Here is a 6,211-nt window from a genome sequence, read left to right on the forward strand (position 1 = left end):
GTTTATTATCCATTCTAGAATTGTATTGACCGGAAACTTAAATACATGTGTGGATCATAAACAACACCGTGCCCCTAGTGATCCTCTACTAGACTAGCTCGTTGATCAAAGATGGGTAAGGTTTCCTAAACATAGACACGAGTTATCAATTGATAACGGATCACATCTTTAGGAGAATGATGTGATGGACAGACCTAACCGTAATCTTAGCATCAGATCGTATCACTTAGTTTATTTGCTACAACTTTCTTCATGTCAAGTATCAGTTCCTTAGACCATGAGATCATGCCACTCCCGAATACCGGAAGAATGCTTTGTGGGTTATCAGACGCCACTTCATAACTAGGTGATCATAAAGATGCTCTACAGGTATTTCGGAAAGTGTTTGTTGGGTTGCATGGATCGAGACTGAGATTTGTCGCTCCGTGTGACGGAGAGATACCTCTGGGCCCTCTCGGTAATAAAACATCATGAATGGCTTGCGAGCATGTGACTAATGAGTTTGGTCACATGGATCTTGTATTACAGAATGAGTAAAGAGACTTGCCAGTAGCAAGACTGAACAAGGTATGGCGATACCGGCGATCGAATCCCGGACAAGTAACATATCGCCGGACAAAGGGAATTGTATACAGGATTAACTAAATCGTCGACATCGTGGTACAACTGATAAAGATCTTCATTGAATATGTGGCAATCAATATGGGCATCCATGTCCCAGTATTGATTATTGATCAGAGAGGTGTCTCGGTCATGTCTGCATGATTCTCGAACCCGTAGGGTCACACACTTAACGTTCGGTAACGCTTGGATAGTATTGGGATATTCATATAGTGAAGTCTGAAAGTAGTTCGGAGTCCCAGATGGGTTTTGTGACATCACGAGGAGCTCCGGAATGGTCCGGAGGTAAAGATTTATATATGGGAAGTCATATTCAGGGTTCCGGAAAAGTTTGGGAATTTTCGATAGAGTACCGGGAATGTTCTAGAAGGTTCTGGGGGTTCCACCGTGGGGCCCAACGACCTGGGAAGGGCCCACATGGACCGTGGGGTCAGGATACAACCCACATGGTCTGGCCGCAGTAGCCCCCAAGGCCCATGTCGTTTAAATCTAGAGATAAGGTTTTATCTCTAAATTTCAAGTGTTAAATCTAGAGATAAGATGTTATCTCTAAGTTTAAAATGATTTCTCCCTTGTGGACGGCCCTAGGAAGATTTTGGCCGCCCCTCCCTGCCCCATAGCCTATAAAAATAAAGGGGAGGCACATGGGGAGAGCTACCCTGCCACCCTTGGCCGTCGTCTCTCCCAACTCCTCCCCGTCTCCTTGCGGAGACGCTTGGTGAAGCGTTGTTGTAGTTCCGCTGCCACCACCAACACCACGCCGTCGTGCTGGCCTAGATCCCATCTACCTCTCCATCCTCCCTTGCTGGATCAAGAAGGCGGAGAACCGATCCGTATGTGTGCGCATCTCGGAGGTGCCTTCCATTCGGCACCGGATCAGATTGGATCACGAAGGGAGTACGACCACATCAACCACGTTCTTTAGATTTTTAATGCTTTCGGTCTACAAGGGTATGCCGATACTCCCCCTCTCACTGCTAGCATCTCCATAGAATAGATCTTGGATGATTCATTGGGTTTTTTTGTTTTCCATGCAACGTTCTCATCATAATCTTCCAATATAATAATTAAAATAATGTTATTTCAGAGACACATAATTGAACATAATTTTGAAATCACAATTTATGAAATTAGATTTGAAATTCAAATACAAATTAAGTTCATATGAAAATGCAACAAATCTGTAAAACATATCATGAAGAAGTTTATTGCCCAAGGAGCGCCCACAAATGTTCAACAAGGTCATCATGAAGTTGTTCATGCCCCACGTGGTTTTCAATATGTTATGCATTTCAAGAAATTTCTCGAGTCGTTGTTCATCCCTCTCTGGATGAATATACAGTATATAAATTTTGTTTCCCTCATACTTATAGTGAAAGTATTTGGGCTATTCCTGCTTGTCCTCTATGATCATGTCATGTAGGATCACACATGTGGTCATGATGCACCATAAATTCTATTGGTGTCAGAATCTTGCATAGCCACAAACAATGGGAAAGCGAGCTTGCAGAACCCCAAATGCCTGCTCGACATCCTTTCTAGATGCTTCTTGATGCCTCGCAAAGTGAACTCTCTTGTTACCTTGACGGTTTGATATTGTCTTGACAAAAGTAGATCATGAAGAATATATGATACCCATTGACTGAAGTTCACCGGTAGTGCCTCCCCACCAACAAGCCTTGAAAACGGAAGAGATCTTTGCAAAACATTCAGGTCACTGTGAGATCCTAGCAAACCAAAATATGAATGCCAAATGCAAAGGTAATTTGGTGCCACAACTTTAAGAATGATGGTTGCATCTTTACAGTGTCATTTGAATTGTTCATGCAAGGCTGTAGGGAAAAAAATTGACTGCCAATGCATGCTCAATGTTTTCAATCATACCGAGGAAACCCTTTGATACACCATCTCAAGAAGTCTTGCAGTGTCCTACACCCTATATTTTGTCTGTAAGAAGGCAGTATGAAGCTAAAGAATTATGAAGACTTAACATTTTGCAGGTACAATGAAATAAATCACATGCTCATTGTTAAACAAGTTATGGTATTGTTTCTATAAAAACACAATAACTCTTACTATGTCACATGCGCAAATGATAAAAAAAAATGCCTCTAGCTCCAACATAGAGGGTCTATAAAAAGACAAATATCATGCTATGTGTAAGCTTATATGACAAGATAAAATTCTTCATATTCATCTCAGATGAATACAATAAAGAGATATGCATGAAATAAAGAGTAATTGATATATGAAATACTAACACCAAAACATTGTTGATGTCATTTCACATTGAATATTCTACAGAGTAGAGGAAACAACATCATTAGCACATAGCATTTAGAGTATGAACTTTACATTTCAAGTACTTAAGGAAAACAATGATCTTAAATGACTTATTAAACCTCTGAAAGAAAATAAACATAGAGAAATCATTCATCCAGATCAGAAAATCACAGTCTTGGTGAGGCATTAGAATGAACATGATGTGGATGAGCATGTAGCACAAATATGCAATGCCCTTGTTTGAATGCTGCAGCCACCCTACAGTTAGGGTTAATCATTTCCTCAGTAGAAAGAGATCTAATCCGTGAAAATGGTATGCATGTAATAATGTAAAAATGTAACTAATCCTTGATAAAAAAGTCAAACCAGGATGCCATAAATGATTTCTTTCTACCACCATGTCATGAAGAACGTGTGTAGCCATCGTCGATGCTACTTCATGACGAATGCTACAAATCGCCCGACGACCCACATAAGCCCATCATAACGTACCCCAATTGCCCAATTGCCCATACTCCCACCTCCTCCTCAAAGTACAACACAAAGAACCCAAAAGGGAGGAAATAAAACCCCCAAAAGGGAAACAAGCCGGAAACGACAAATAACCGATTCCAAACAAAGGAAAGCGCCATGAGCTACCACAACTAGGCTCACCCTGACTTTCACGGGGAACTTCAAAGCCACACTAAATCTCGCACCCAGCTGCTGGTTTTCCGCAGCAACCGCCGCATCTGACCAACAGCCTAGGACAAACGTCTAATATCAAGTGGAGTAACTAACATCCAAGATTCCTAGGAGGAATAGAGTTTGGAGGGATTCATAATTGCAAGTGACACATAAAATAAACAATGCACATTATGTCACAACGTTGCCGTGATTAGCATTTATTTCCATGAATTAGTAGGACTATTTTTCACAGCAATTGACCTCAGATTTACACGCATTTTGAGCATAGTGAACCACATGCAATTTTCTCTCATAACTATACCAATTTCTGAATTAAACCACCGAACATCATATATTACGCCCTAGAAATATCTAATCAACCACAAAATATATTTATTTCTTGCGGAAAACCACAAAATACATTAGAAATAGCAGATTCATCAACATATGTACGAAATAAAAGATTTTTGTTCATGATTGAGGGATAACATCACTGGATTGCAGCAAAATAAGTTGCTCATTACAAACATACACATCTTTGAAGAAATAACCCACTGATTTTTTTTTTGAGAACAATAACCCACTGATTTCTTGCAGGAAGAGATACCTAGATCTTGATTTTTAGTGAGCACCACATCGCGCAAACAATTGCCACCAAAAAGTTCACAAAAGGATCGATTGGTTCCATACAAAATGTTGGTTCATAAATGCTATCACTGCAATGCTACGTGCTAAAAAAAGGGCCCAACCCTTGACCCGTGCTTACGTATTCCTTCTGACCAAAGAGAGAGAGTACTGCACTTACACAAAACCAAAGTGGTCGTGCCGGAGTGGTTATCGGGCATGACTAGAAATCATGTGGGCTCTGCCCGCGCAGGTTCGAATCCTGCCGACCACGATTTTTTTCCATTTTTACCAAAACATCCCCTGCATTGACCTTTTTTCCCTGGCATTTCCATGTTCCACGGTTGTAACGCTGGTCAGCGGCCCGGCCAAAACTTTACAACCTGTAATCTAAAACGGACGAGGATCATAAATGTACTCCTTTAATTTGCTCAATGCAAATGATATATCGTGGAAGTAAGCAAGGATAGATATCGTCCCTGGTCAATTAATGGTGAATAAATCGACCCAATCGAAAAATCACTCTAACACCACCCCCAAAAGCATTGTATAAAGGGCCCCAAACTGAGCAACGAGTGGCAAGATCAGGAGTAGTGAACTGAGAAGCCGATTTCCATCTGCTTTGATCTTCGTTTACGGGGGTAGAGTACTCCTGAATCCTGATGGCGCAGCAGCGGGGTGGCTCCAGCAGCGGGCAACCAAGCCGTTCATCGTGCGTACATCACTAGCCCTCACACCACAGAGGATCACAGTGTGTTTGTCTCTAAATCTGTTTTCGTTATCTTTTTTGACGAGGAAGGCCGTAAGATCACTGTTTTTTTGTGAATCTCGTCATCTTTGTGCGATCATCTAATTCTGTTTTCGTTATTCTCTGGAGGAAGGCCGTAAGATCACTGTTCTTTATTTATATTGTGTGCATTTCGTTATCTTTGTGAGAGGAAGGCACGATTCACAGTTCTACTTGCTATGGATACATATTGCGTGCTCAGATCTGCTTATTTTGGATGGTTTTGGTGGTGATCGTGCGCGCGTTTGATGCAGGAACGCGCTCGCGGGGGGCGCTGACAGGACGCGCTCGTGTTACGGGTGGGCGTTCGATTGCCTGCACCTGTGGATGCAGCCCGCCGTGGTGCCGCCGCCGCCGGCTGCGGCGGCCGCGGATGAGAGGCCGCGCTGCTGGTCTTCTCCCAAGGCCGCGGCGTTGGCGTTCGCGAGGCTTTTGTGCCTCTGCGCCCCTGCGTGCTCCTACGAGGCCGTCCTGCTGGGCGTCCACGTCGACGTTGCGCCGCCCGTGCCGAGGAGGAGGGGGTGGAGGAGGAGGAGGTATGCTGGCGGTATGCCTGCTTCGGTGCCGCCGTCGTACAGAGGGTCGGTGGTGCGGCACGCGCTGGTGCGGCGGATCATGCTGGAGGAGCTGGCCACGCGCCAGCGCGAGCAGATGGAGGCGCTGCACGTCGGGTTCCTACGCTCCAAAGAGATGTGGCAGCCGCCAGGGTGCAGTCGGCTTCGACGGATGTCCCTGCCAACAGATGCCGCTAGCTGAAGACGGAGCAGGGGCGAATGGTTTCAAGGCACAGCCGGACTACTTGGCTACATCACATTTAGTCTTTCTGTTTCTTGGTCGCGACTAGTAAGTGACCAACTATGCGGGTTTTATTTTCAAGAAAACGTACGATCTATTCATCTTCAATCGTGGTAGTACAATAAACATCAAAATAATAAAAATTGTTATGGATGCGATACCAGTTCGAGATGGGAAGTTTAGAAAGAAATTGTGAGCAATGCCAAACAAAGTGTTATTGACGTCCTAAAATATTTGGTTTGCGATGTTAGTTATTTCTATAAGAAATTCGGATTACTGAACCAGCCGTTACAAGGGTTGAGATATCTACTTTGATGTTAATTATCGCTGAAGAATTTTTTTCAGGAAATAAATTTGTCTTGTTAGAGGTATAAGATATTGTGTACAATGTCTGTTATTGCATAACGAAACCGGGAGTAACGGCCGATACATATT

At 43.3% G+C, this 6,211-nt stretch overlaps 1 non-coding gene across 1 annotated transcript; it reads left to right on the forward strand.

Moving 5' to 3' along the window:
• The first annotated feature begins 4,386 nt into the window (after nucleotides 1-4,386).
• TRNAS-AGA (transfer RNA serine (anticodon AGA)) lies at nucleotides 4,387-4,468 on the forward strand. The gene has a single exon. It is a non-coding gene; the product is annotated as a tRNA-Ser (tRNA).
• Nucleotides 4,469-6,211: the final 1,743 nt, after the last annotated feature.

Source organism: Triticum aestivum, chromosome 6D (genome assembly GCF_018294505.1).
Source record: "Triticum aestivum cultivar Chinese Spring chromosome 6D, IWGSC CS RefSeq v2.1, whole genome shotgun sequence".
NCBI lineage: Eukaryota > Viridiplantae > Streptophyta > Magnoliopsida > Poales > Poaceae > Triticum > Triticum aestivum.